At 32.5% G+C, this 14,212-nt stretch overlaps 1 protein-coding gene across 2 annotated transcripts in view; it reads left to right on the top strand.

Moving 5' to 3' along the window:
- The window catches only part of LOC126883336 (venom serine protease-like), a 486,705-nt gene that overhangs the window by 418,834 nt on the left and 53,659 nt on the right, over positions 1-14,212 (top strand). The window lies entirely within an intron of this gene.

Here is a 14,212-nt window from a genome sequence, read left to right as displayed (position 1 = left end):
ATCTACATAAAAAGGTAAATACTACCTGTGTCTTATTCTCAATTAATCAATGAAATATTATCATTTTCTTTCATAAATAGTATGACTAAAATAACCTGAAATTTTTTTATTTTTTTTTTATTAACAAATTTTTAATAAAAATTTAATACAATATATTCAAAATAAATTAGAAATAGGTACTTCAGTACAATATTAACAAACAATAATTTCTTTCTTTTGCACAAGCAAATTTAGTTTTACTCAAAGAGAAAATTGTAAAATCATGATTTTGTATTTGTAGATTATCACTATGGATATGGAAGAATCTGTTTGTATAATCTGCAATGAGGCAGATAATAAGCAGTTGTATAAAATAAAAGAAAATGCTTTGAAACGTTTAGTGGAGTCTGGTAAAAAAAGATTTGACAGTAGACACAAAAAATTTGCAAATATGACATCAGCTTTTATTCGTAAAAGTTGTCAGAAAAATTATAATGATGATGCTCTAATAACTAAATACCTTGATTTATGGCAAAAAACATAGTGAAAGCATTATTAGACAATAAAAACTTGTCACATTTAGCCAATATTTTCTACAAAAAAGATGCAAGTAAAGAAAACATCGCCAAAAATGGTTTACAATTAATTCTATAAATTAAGATTTAACAAATACCAATTAGCAAGAGTAAAAACTTCTTTTAAACTAGCTAATCTCCCACCAACTGAAGGCGCAGCAGAACAACACTGTTACAGAGCATACCATCAGATTCAATCTTGGATGGGTAACAAACTGACGGCAACAAATTGGGGCTGAAAGCAACATGAACGTGGCATTGTACCCATATTCACAAATGCAGAATTAATTCCAGAAATAGTACTAAAAAGTATTTGCTGCAGCTGTGAGACTGGATGCAATAGTCAAAAATGTGGGTGCCGAAAGCATGGTTTGAAATGTAATAATTTATGTTCAAATTGTACTTCTGATAAATGCTCCAATGTTGAAAAACCATATTTTTTTATATTAATGAATATGATGCCATTATGGATGAGAAACCAACGCCAAATGAAGAAAATGTAGACGAAGAACATGATGGTCTAGAAGATTTAGAGGAAACTGCAGAATCTGTAAGCATTACCGAATGTGATGAAGAAATGCCATCAAAGAAGCAAATACTTAATTAATTGATGAAAAGTTGGCCATTAAAATTATAATAATTACTTTCTTTTGTATTAAATAAACTTTTTCGTTAAAAAAGTTGTTGCGACTTTTAATTTGGTTCATGAGAAAAAAAGTTTTAAAAAAATGTAGTTTATAGGTAAGTAGGCCGACCTTTAAAAAAATATAGTTTTAAAAAAAATAAAAAACACGCTTTTAAAGCACTAAAAATTTAAAAATAACTTTTAAAATTAAATAGAAAAAGAAAGCACTAAAACGCTTTTAAAGCACTAAAAATTTAAAAATAACTTTTAAAATTAAAGCTAGTAACATTTTATTTTTAAATTTTTAGTGCTTTAAAAGCGTGTTTTTTATTTTTTTTAACCATAATTTATTCACAAAATTATAAATCACAGACAACGGCATTAGTGTAGTAAATTTTTAACAGAGGTTCGTTGGTTCCTGCTCGCTATGCAACTTATATTACGTCTGAGAATCTGAAAATGGTTAGAGGTTGTCCGATTTTTGCCTTTTGTGACAAAATTTTCCACAGTAACGTATATATTTTTTTACACCATCAGAAAATAGAGGTTTCAATAAACAAAAAAAATGCCAACTTCTTTAAAAAAGCTAAAAAAATTTCGGGAGATTTTTCAATTGAAAAAATACTTACATTTTCCCTTAGACATAAAAAACAAGGGTTTTAAAAAATATTTTTATACAGAAAAATTACAGCCTGTTTGGGACAGAAAGAGGTAAGTTTCCACCATATTTGGTAAAAAAAAATTGTTTTCAGTGAGAAAAAAAAAATAAAATCAAAAACATTGAATTTTTCGATTTTCTCGTATATTTTGAGGTTATGTGAAAAATGTTTATTTACAAAAGTTGTAGATATTTTTATTGCCTACAACTTTGCGATTTAACTTTTTTCGATAGGATGTGCCGTTTTGCCACAAAACGTAATTAACCGTTTTCACCCCTAAAAATGCTCCCTCAACCCATGTTCCCCTCATCCAGATTTGGTGAAAAATCTTTCACATGTTATCTAATATGTGTACTTTCATTTGGAATTGGTCTCATCCTGCTATTAATTTTTTATTTTTTTGGTCCATTTTAGAGCTATCTGCACTGGTCTATGTTTTATGTTTTAAATAATATTAATTGCCAAAATAAAATTGTTTAAAAATTTCAAAGCCCAATATAAAATTAGTTGTGATAACAACTGTTGGTGTAATATAAAGAAACTTCAAAACGCAAAAATTCGACAAAAACCGCAAAAAATTCAACTGACTGACAGCCACAAAAATAAACAAAGCAGAAACGTCAAACAAATTGTGCTTAAAATATGAAAACATACCGAATCGTCTTTTTTTGTACCTATCTCTTTTCAATGCATTGAGTCTAGATGGTTCATAAAAATAACGTGTGTTTTTACTTAATAACAAACGGCAGCTGGTTTGTCATGAGTTTCATGCGTGGAAGAGAATGATGCTAGATAAAAAGTATGTGTTTTATCTCGCCAGGTATTAATGACGCACGGGTAAAGACTCGCGGACTCAACTGTATATGGAATCATCTGATATTTTTTATTATTTGAAGCGAATTAATGCTCAATTAAATTTTCTTCCATTGCATCTTTCAGGAGCCTAACTACAGGTTGAGTCCTTGAGTCCTTTATTGTTCAACCTGATCATGGACGAAATAATAAAAAAAGTAAGAACTAAAAAAGGATACTAAATGGGAGAAAAACAACTTAAAATAACCTGCTATGCTGACGATGCAATACTAATCTCTCAAAGTGAAGATGATTTACAACGTATGCTGCACCAATTCAACATAGTCGTCAGAAAATTTAACATGTCAATTTCCCCAAAAAATACTAAATGCATGGTTATAACAGCAGATCCAATAAGATGTAAATTGGAGCTGGAAGGTCAGATAATAGAACAAGTGATGGAGTTTAAATACCTAGGCATCACACTATCTAGCTACGGAAGGCTCGAAACAGAAGTGGAAGATCAAGTGAATAGAGCAAACAGAGCCGCAGGTTGCCTGAATGACACAATATGGAGAAATAAAAATATCGGAAAAGCAATGAAAGGCAGAATTTACAAAACAGTCATCAGACCAATAATGACATACGCGGCAGAAACACGACCCGACACAGAGGGGACAAAAAGATTGCTCGAAATAGCGGAGATGAAAACTCTTCGAAAAATCGATGGTAAGACTCTATGGGATAGAGCTAGAAGTACAGATATACGACGGAGATGCAAGGTGTATAACATTAATAACTGGGTAAGAAACAGAAGAATAGAATGGAATGACCACATAAGCCGAATGACAACAAATAGGATAGTCAGGACAGCGAGAGACGGTTCCCCAATAGGAAGACGATCAGTGGGAAGACCAGGAAAACGATGGAACGACAACTTACTAGAGGCACATTGAAAAAACAGACAGAGTCATGTCTTTACAAAAAGAAGAAGAAGAACTATAGGTTATAGAACCAAATCAACATACCTGCGAGCTATTAAAGTTGGTTGAATGAAATTTAAAGGATTTTTTACCGATCATAATTCCTCCCCAGAACATGACCCTTTCTCTTTTATATTTATGAACAAATCTGTCAGTTTCTTTTCTTGCTTGTCTTCATCGCCCTCAACAAGGACACGAATTTGTTAATCATCTGATTTTACACATCCTACTTTCGTTTGAAAATAGCATACTTTTCCAATGTCCAATGTTCCAGTTTACGTGTTCAATCTTGTGCTGCCTGGTTAACTAGGGATCCCTTAATTTTTTTTTTTGAAAAATGGCTTTGGCAGAGCCAGTTAGCCAGACTTGTTTGTGATTGATTGCAGAATCCCTTAACTTCCTTCTGCTATATAGTCCTTGGACACGGTAACTCTTCTTCTTCTTATCGTTTCATCTAAAATATTTACACCTATATCTTGCAGCTGCAGATTTCAAATACATAGTGATTCCATATAAGTTTGGTTAAGTGTACATAGGGTGGAAGGCACTTACGGAATAATAGTATATTATTCAACGAGCATGTAATGATGGCTATTACTCACGATGATGAAGTTTGCATTACATGCGAGTAGAATACTATACTTTTTCTACGATCTTTTTTTTATTTTAAATAGTAAAAAAATTAATTATCAACTACTCGAGATTTAAATTATAATAATTTAAAAGAATACCTAAATGCTATTTACTCCTAGTACGTGGCTGAATAATTGGTTGCCTACTATTACCAAATTATTATTTATTGTAAAAATACAACTAGTTTATATAAGTTCTATTCGTTTCAGAAAAATTATAAGCTTAAATTTGTACCTACTGTCAATTAATCTAATAAATAGGAAATGGCTGTTGTCGCTGGACGTATTTCAATAGGTATAATGTATATTTACATTTAACTATACATAATATAATAATATAACTATACATAATATGTTATAACATATTTAACACAATATAACTTAAAAAATAAATACAATATTAGTTATAAATTCCAATTAACATTAACAAAATGAGCTAATGTCACTGTCACTAAAATAAATGATAAACGTCAAAATTTTTAGTAAACAAGATATGAGCGTAAAAAATATACTGACATTGTTACCGTTGAAATTCCTTTAAAAATTTTTCGAAGTTAATTATTGATATAAATTACAATAATTATTGTATTAAATAAACAACTTTAAGTAATTTTATTTGCAGTTTATATACGATTAATATTAAAAGTGGCATGCGTCACTTGAATCAAACTTTAGCCCGTGAGTAATGACCCATAGTAACTTCAGCCCGTGAGTAATGAAATATTACTCACGGGTACAGTAATGGGTGCTATTATCTATGAAAAAATAGCGAATAATGAGCATGTTATTAAACGGTCGTAGAAAAAATTATTTCTGTCCTTGCTTTAAAAAATTATAAAAAAACGCTCAGACCCGTCGATATTTTTTATATATAAATGTATGCTTTTTAAACATAAATTTAAATGTACACGGTGATTCACGCAAGCCTAGGATAGTCCATAAGCTTTATTTTTAATGAAACACCCTGTATGTTTTTATATTTTTAAAAACTGCTTAAAAACCTGGATTCAACGAACTACACACACCCAAACTTATATGGAATCATCCGATATTTCTTATTATTTCGGGCGAATTTAAAAAAACGAACACACGAAGTCAAACAATATTTATTTTAAAACAATTTAGAAACAAATACATAACAATTAAATAAAACAATAAAGTATTTAACAAACAAATTGGAAGTAGTTGTTATAAAGTCAATAGCATACAAAATTTCAATATAATACGAATAATGTTTAAATTGTTTTTATTTATTTATTTATTTATATATATTTACGAGCAAAGCTCATTACAATAAAACATTACAGAAGATATGAAGAACTAACAAAATATTACAAATATACGTAAAATACAATAAGATACAATAAACACTACGACAATAAAGCAAGTCAAAAAGTAAAAATAACAGGTAAAGATATATAATCACAAGTTTAAAATATTCAAGAACATAAAACTAGAGGGTGCAATCCTTTAGCGTTTTTAAAAATCGCGAACTATCCGCAAAGAAATCCACACAATTGGAGCAAGCATTTGCCTGTCTAGAAACCCTCGAGATGAAAGAATTTGCAGTGAAGTTAGTTCTGCTGATGGGAGTATGAAACGTAGATCTTGAACGTGTGATTCTGGAGGGAATATGTAAACCTACTTCCTCCAGGAGCTCAGGGCAGTCGTGAATTGAATTTATAATATTATACAACATGTACATGTCCTTCTTTTTCCGTCTGCTTGATAAGGTGTCAATGTTAAGTTCTAGTTCAAGATCCATATAATTCCAGTCTCTACGGTTTGTTTTGAATGCGACGAACCTAAGGAATAGGTGCTGGATCCTTTCAATCTTACAGTTGTATGTCTCATAGGCGGGTGACCAGACGCAAGATGCATATTCCACGATTGGCCTCACCATTGCACAGTACAACAGTTTAAACGATCTCAACTGCTTAAAGTCTTGGGAGCATCTTTTAATAAAACCTAACAGTTGAAGCGATTTTGAGATGATATTGCTTATATGAATATTGAAAGATAGTCCAGAGTCAAGTGTAACTCCAAGATCTTTTATCGATGTGACTGTTGTGATATTTATATCACCTATTTTGTATGTGAAAGAGATAGGACTTTTCGAACGCGTGAATGAAATGTGAAAACATTTGCAGGAGTTGAGAACCATGTCATTGTTGCTGCACCATTCATTCAACCGATTCAAATCGGACTGAAGCCTTAAACAGTCGAGTGGATTCCTAATGTGGCAGTAAAACTTAACATCGTCAGCAAATAAAAGAAATTTCGCATATTGGAAACAGTCTTTTATATCGTTAATAAAAACATTAAACAACAAAGGTCCAAGATGAGATCCCTGCGGTACGCCCGAAGGGACAACTATTTCGTAGGAAAAATAGCTGTAGAGCTTGACGATTTGTTTTCTGTCCAGAAGATATTCCCTAAGCCACAGCAGAAGTGAACCATGTATCCCTAATCGCTGCAATTTTTCTAATAGAATATTGTGATTAACTCTGTCGAAAGTCTTAGAGAAGTCGGTGTACAGGGCGTCCACCTGTAGTCCTTCGTCCAAGGCGTTCAGTAAGAAGTTAGTATATGTCAGCAAAATGAGTTCAGTTGACTTATGGCGCCTGAAACCAAACTGCTGTTCCAAAAGAACACCGTTCAAGGAGGGTGTAAGGAAATCGCAGACAAATGATTCGAATAGTTTAGGAATAGAGTTTAGGATACTAATAGGTCTATAGTTGGACACAAGACTTTTGTCACCTGTTTTGTGTAAGGGCAATAGGAAACTGGTCTTCCAAACATTTGGAAAGCTTCCACTAGCTAAAGACTTGTTAAAGATGAGAAATAATGGCCGAGCCAAATTAAATGCACAGTACTTGAGCAAGCTTGATGGGATGCCATCAGGTCCCGGGCCTTTAGAAGGATTGAGGTTACACAATTTAGAGTAAATGTCAGAGATGGATAGTTTACATGATGATAGGTTTAAGGGTGAAGAAGTGATGTCTTCGGGGAAATCAACAACAACAGAGGAGTAAACTGATGAAAAGAAATCAGCAAATAAATTCGCAATATCTTTACCAGATGAACTAGTTTTACCGTTGTGAGATAACTCAGAAGGAATTCCATTTGATTTTCTTTTGTTATTGATAAAAGACCAAAACTTATTCAGACCGCCAGGAAGAGAGTTTTCAGTAGACAATGTAAAGTTTAAATAGTCACGCTTGGCAAGTATCTGGGACTGAGATCGGAGCTCTGAGAACTGTTTATAAAGGTAACTGGTTTTTGGCAGCTTGGACTCTTTAAGTCTCCTGTGTGCTGTCTTCTTTCTAATAATACACGATTTTAGTTCCGAAGAGTACCAGATAGGAAATTTTCTAGAAGAGAATTTTTTAACAGGAACATAGATGTCAATAGCTGAGTACAGAATATCATATAAAATGTTAACCATTTCATCGACTGAACATCCAATCATTAAAGTATCCCAGTTGACACAATCGAGATAGCCTTTAATTAGAGAAAAGTTTGCTGATTTAAAGTCATGATAGTAACCCTCCGGTAAAAGTCCCTCATTATATCTGGTAGTTATGGGTAGTTCAAACACCAGTGGGGGATGATATTGGTCAGGAGAGATTAAAATGTCTGTAGGTTCAACAACGGCGATATCTTTATTTTGGACCAGTATCAAATCTAATAAAGAATTAGAGGTATTTGGGCAAACGTTAATCTGGTATAGATTATGCAGACAGGATAGATTTGAGATAATCTCAATGGATGTTTTTTCGTTAGGAGTAGCAAGGTGATTAAATGTGGCTGATGAACTGAAATTGTCATGGGACCACGATGCATTAGGCAGATTAAAGTCACCCAAAAGGCATAGTTGGGATGGATTGAAATTGTTGACTGTGTTGTCAACATTGTCATTGAAGATGGAAAATTTCTCAGAGTCACTTTTTGGGGGAAAATATGCAGTGCCGAGAATAATGGTTTCGTTACCATTGATAATGGCTACAAACAGTTGCTCGATATCAAGTGAAGATGGCAAATGCTTACTATTCAATTGCTTGGATACGGCAATAAGAACGCCTCCTCCTCTAGAATAGGCACTGGTTGAAGATGACCTATCACTTCTGTAGACATTAAAGTCCGCTAGGTTCAGCTCGGCGTCGGTAATTCCCTCAGTTAGCCAGGTCTCCGTAAACACCAAAACATTATAAAAGCATCCTTGAGTATTTTCCAATAACTTGCCAAGCTTTGTCCGAAGGCCACGTACATTTTGGTAATAAACACTGATTTTGTGGTCATTGGGAGGAACAGTATTGAGTTTTAGATTTTTCAGTTTTTTGAAGCTATAGACGGCACTCCATTCAAGTATTTGATCCTTAGATCAGTTTCGCCATTATCGATTCTGGTCTTCAGCTCGTTCTTAATTTTGAGTTCGTGTTCCCTTTGTAGTTTAGTTAAATCGCTCGATATGAAGATCTTGCTACCTTTTAATTTGGATCTACTCTTGAGTGCCATTTGAACATCATAGCTGCTTGGAACCGTGATTTTTAAAGCCCTACAGCCAAATTTATTCCTTTTGCCAAATCTGGTGGCGGAGCGAATAGGAATAGGTTCATGGTGAAGTTTTTTGAGAATTTCTGTGGCAGCCTCCATGTCATTGTTGGATTCGGTAACATTAAAAAGTAGGATATTGGTTGATCACCTGGATCGTTCTTGGAGTTCAGAAACCAATGAATCCTCGGAAACTTTGCTGTTACTACTTGAGGCAGGAACATCAGTATTCAGTCCATTTATGGTCAGATCCTCTATTGCACTCTTTAAGTTGATAATATCCTCCTTAAGGGCATCGATGTCTGAAGTAATCACGTTATTTCTAACAGCAGTTTCGGCGCTATCATTATGGCATATTTCCAATTTTAAAATACGTTGTTCTAGTTTCAAGAATTGATCTTTGTTGTCTCTCTGATTTTTTTGAATCTCCAGTTCCAAATTACTCATTCTCTTTATCAAATCTGTTAAATTGACAATGTTTATAGCACAGTCAGGGCAATAAAACGGCACAATTCTATTTACCATTATCACTGCTCGGATTTTAGTAGCTGATATAGATGAACAATTTTTACAAATTACTCGCTTACAGATATCACATGGATACCCAAATAGTTCATTCCTTGATTCCTTAAAGATGCATGATGTCTTGCATTTATAACAGGATCCACCTGCCATACTTGAAAACAATAATGAAAGTTCCGAAATTGTTAAAATTTCACTGGACTATTAACAAAACGATTGTTGGAGCTAATTAATTTACCATTAGCTTTATCGGCCACAGTTCTAGATGTTAATTGCTTTCTGATAATAAAAAACAGAACCTGATAACAAAAACAGAACCTCTTATGTAGAATCCAAAATAATTGCGCCGATTTCTCGAAATACAATTGCACTGCCTTCACAAAATCACTTACAACTGAAACTGTAGGTTTTTAGCCACATGTAGGTATGAAATACAGCTAATAATTCACTGTTATTACTACTTAATTTCAACAAAAAGCAGGACAATATTATAGTTACTCTTCACATCGTTAAATATCAAATCTGTAATTTTTTATTTTTTTTAGTTTTTATTTTTTTTTATGTTTTATGGTAGTCAGTGTTATCACCTCTAGCCCTTATGAAAGCTTCAGTTTGCGTGGGCACGCTCCTAGTCACATTATCAACATTTTGTTGTGGCAGGTTGCTCCATCCTTCAAGAGCAGCTTGTATTATCCGTGCGGTGTTTTGTGGATTATCGCGGCGAGCTCTAATTTTTCTTTTAAGCGTATCCCACAAAAACTCTATAAGGTTAAGCTCGGGTGAGTAAGCAGGGCACTCCAAACAAGGGATACCTTCTGCTTCAATGATGTCTCTGGTCACTCTAATGGTATGTGGAGGTCAATTATTATGCAATAAAATTAAATTGTCTCCTGTTGCACCTCTCCAGAGCCTGACTACAGGTTATCAACATACCTGTGATCAGTAAAAGTTGATTGGATAAAAATTAAAGGAGTTTTTTTACGGATCACAATTCCTCTCCAGAACATTACACTTCCCCTTTTATATTTGTGAACAGATCTGACAGTTTTCGTTCTTGCTTGTCTTACTCGACCTCTAAGTAAACGATTTGGTGTGTCATCTGATTTTACGCAAATCCTGACTTTTTCTGAAAATAGCACATTTTTCAATTCCCAATGTTCCAGTTTTGGTGGTGAAGACACCAATTTAGGCGATCAATCTTGTGCTGCGTGGATAACTCGGGAACCCATAACTGTCTACTGTTGTATACTTCTTGGCACGAACTCTTCTTTTTATCATTTCAACTGAAACAGTTACACCTGTAGCTTCCACAAGCTGCCTTTGGAGCTGCAGGTGAGAAATGGTTGGGTGTCTTCCAGCTGATTGGACAATTAAACGATCGTGGCGAGTCGTTATTACTTTTTGGCGACTTTCACTTGCTTTATTTTTAGCTTTCCTAGTTACTAGAGAGATATTGCAGAGCCTTTTTTGCACTTGCTGTATTACAGCAGGCGTTATTTTGACAGTAGAGCATGCGCAGATGTGATATCTGGCTTACGCTGCGTTATTGGAAATACGGCCTGCCGTTATTAGGGGAGTCGTTACGCTGTGCGGTATTCGTTGCGCTATTTTCTTTTCAGGTTATGTTTGTTGTTTATCTTTCATTTAAACCAAATTTATTCGTAATAATTTGCTAAAATGGGTACCTCAGACAGTAGCAAACGAATTAGATTTACGTCTGATGACGATTTGTGTTTATTAAAACAAGTTTTATGTCAAAATCCATATTGACTTCTCCAGAAAATTGGACGTTAGTTCAGGAAAACATGAAGAGTGCAACAGGAAAATGTTTTATTTGTAAGAACATTCAAGGATCATTTATTTCTCTTGCTCGATATTTGGAAGAAAATACAAACCTGCTTTCTTTCATCTAAATTAAATTCTGAATTTTGAGTACAAATTAGATAAACAACTAATCTTAATCGAGCCGTAAAATACCGCAACCAAAATGTTGAGCAATATCTGCATTTATGAAACGTCTGAGAAATGTCAATTCTGTCAAAATAGCGCGGTGTAAATAGCGCAACGTAGGCTGTGTTAAATTTGCAATATCTCTCTATTGTTACCTATCATAGGTTTTGTACAGAACGCCCTGTGTCACGCGTAACTCTACAGCTATGTCCCTTTGAGAACATTACTTTCTCCACAAGACCAATAATCTTTCACTGTTGTAAGTTCTATAACCCCACATGAGACATATTTTCGTTTTTGGACGCAAAATTTAGTTTATTTATTTTCGTTCAATTTGCAATCCGAATGTCATATATTTGTTAATTTTCGATAAACACCTTTATTCTTCGCAACAATAACAACCTTTTTCAAAAGAAATAAATATTGCTTTTAAATACATGGTGATTCCATATAAGTTTGGGTGTGTGTATATGTAGGGTGTATTATGAAAAATACAGCATGAAATTTTGAAATTATAAAGTATGGAATAAAATTGTTTGTGAACTTTTAGATTCAAACGGGCTCTTTAAATATAGGTACAGGGTGATTCACGCAAGTCTAGCATAGTCCATGATCTTTAGTTTTTTATGAAACACCCTGTAAATTTTTATGTTTTTAGAAGCCACTTAATAACCTGTTCTCAAAAAAGAGTATTATGTAGAGTTTATTATGAATAATACGAGTACAAGATGAAATTTTAAATTTGTGTATAATTTTCGTCAAGATGATATTAAACACCTAAACTTTTGAAATTAACAAGTATTGTTTTATAAATTAACTAAATATATTATATATATTATCGGTTTACAACATTCTCCGTCTTCCGATGCCCGTTCGCCATTCCTCTCTGTTTCTCACATTGGTCTACTTGCAGACCTCTTTCATCCATGGCTTTGTTTATTCCTGCCTGCCAACTTTTCCTCGGTCTACCTCGGTCTACCTCTAAATTAACTAAATAAAGACATCAATTTTCTAAACTAAGTATTAATATATTGGGTTTTGTATTTAATGTCTTGACGAAAATTTATAAATAATTTCAAAATTTTACCTTGTATTATTCACAATAGACCTTACATTATAAACTGTTTGAGATGAGGTTCTTAAGTAGCTTCTAAAAATATAAAAATATACAAGGTTTCATTAAAATTAAAGATCATGAACTATGCTAGACTTGAGTGAATCACCGTGTATATTTAAATTTATGTTAATAAAGTGCCCACTTGAATTTAAAAGTTGATATATTAAATTTTAGAATCGTCCAAAATAAGGACAGAAACAATTTTATTCCATAAGTGGTTTCTCTACTTTATAATTTCAAAATTTTACCCTGTATTATTCATAATACAACCTATATTATATAGTTAGTTGAAATCAGATTGTTAAGCAGCTTTTAAAAATATAAAAATATACAGGGTGTTCCATTAAATTATAAGCTTATGGACTGTGCTAGACTTGCGTGAATCACTCTTTACATTTAAATTTATATTTAAAAAGACATTTTATATAAACATCGACGGGTCTCAGCGTTTTTCATATAGTCCAGAGAAATAAGATTTGTCTCGTGACACATCCCCCTCCAGGCCGAAATACAATTTTGGAGTAGTATAGACATCTATAACAATAACCTGTATGTTTCCTGCAGACGATTTTGATGATATACCTACATAGTTATAAACAAATAAAGATCAAAAACGGTAAATTTTCGCTTTTTTCGTCTATTACCAAAAAGTTAAACATTTTAAACAAATTTGGGAGTAAGAAACTCATACATCGAATAAAAAACTTCAATATGGCGTTCGCTGAATATGTTTATCCTTATTGGTTGCTTAGAAAATTGCAAAATAAATCATAAATTTTGAGTTTTTATAAATATTCATAACTTAGAACCTTCTTATTGCTCGGAATGCTGAGACTTCTGGTGCTTAAATCATACCCTAAATTTTAAAGCAATTAGTCAAATAGTTTAAAAGTTATTTAATTTGTTTATCCCAAATTATTTTTTTTGCAACAATAAAGTCAGAAAATGATGAGGTTACAGTAATACTTCGGACAGTTTATGAAAGAAGAACATTTATAGTATTAACTTAATTAAAAAAATGACAAAAAGTAATTTTAAACAATGTAAAATTATTTTGCAAAAGCATGTCGATTTTTTTGCTTACTTATAAACAGTTAGAATAACTTTTTAACCGTTACCCGTAGAAAAATAATTTTTTTATATTTAGAAAGACTGAATTTTTATACACATTTAAAAAGAAAAACAATTGTCTAGGACAATTAGGGACGAAGTTAGCCCCCCTTTTTTTAATTCACATGTTCTTGCAAAATAATTTTGCAATATTTAGAATTATTTTTTGTTATTTTTTTTAATTAAATTAATAGTGTAAATTTTTTTTCTTTCATAAACTATACAAAGTATTACCGTAACTTCATCATTTTCAGACTTATAGTGTTGCAAAAAAATGAATTTAAGATAAACAAATTAAATAACTTTTAAACTATTTGACCAATTGATTTAAAATTTAGGTTATGATTTAAGCACCAGAAGTCTCAGCATTCTGTGTCATAAGAAGGTTCTAAGTTAATTTTTACATAAGTTATGAATATTTATAAAAACTCAAAATTTATGAATTATTTTGCAATTTTCTAACCAAAGAATAAGGATAGACATATTCAGCGAATGCCATATTGAAGGTTTTTATACGATTTATGAGTTTCTGACTCTCAAATTTGTTTAAAATGCTTAACTTTTTGGTAATAGACGAAAAAAGCAAAAATTTACCGTTTTTTGATCTTCATTTGTATAACTATGTATATCATCAAAATCGTCTGCAGGAAACATAAATATAGGTTATTATTATAGATGTCCATACTCCTCAAAAAATTTGGTTTCGGCCTGGAG

The sequence above is a fragment of the Diabrotica virgifera genome, chromosome 4 (assembly GCF_917563875.1).
Source record: "Diabrotica virgifera virgifera chromosome 4, PGI_DIABVI_V3a".
Classification (NCBI taxonomy): domain Eukaryota; kingdom Metazoa; phylum Arthropoda; class Insecta; order Coleoptera; family Chrysomelidae; genus Diabrotica; species Diabrotica virgifera.
Note: the sequence above shows the minus strand (reverse complement) of the source record. Positions and strands in the feature narration are given on the sequence as shown.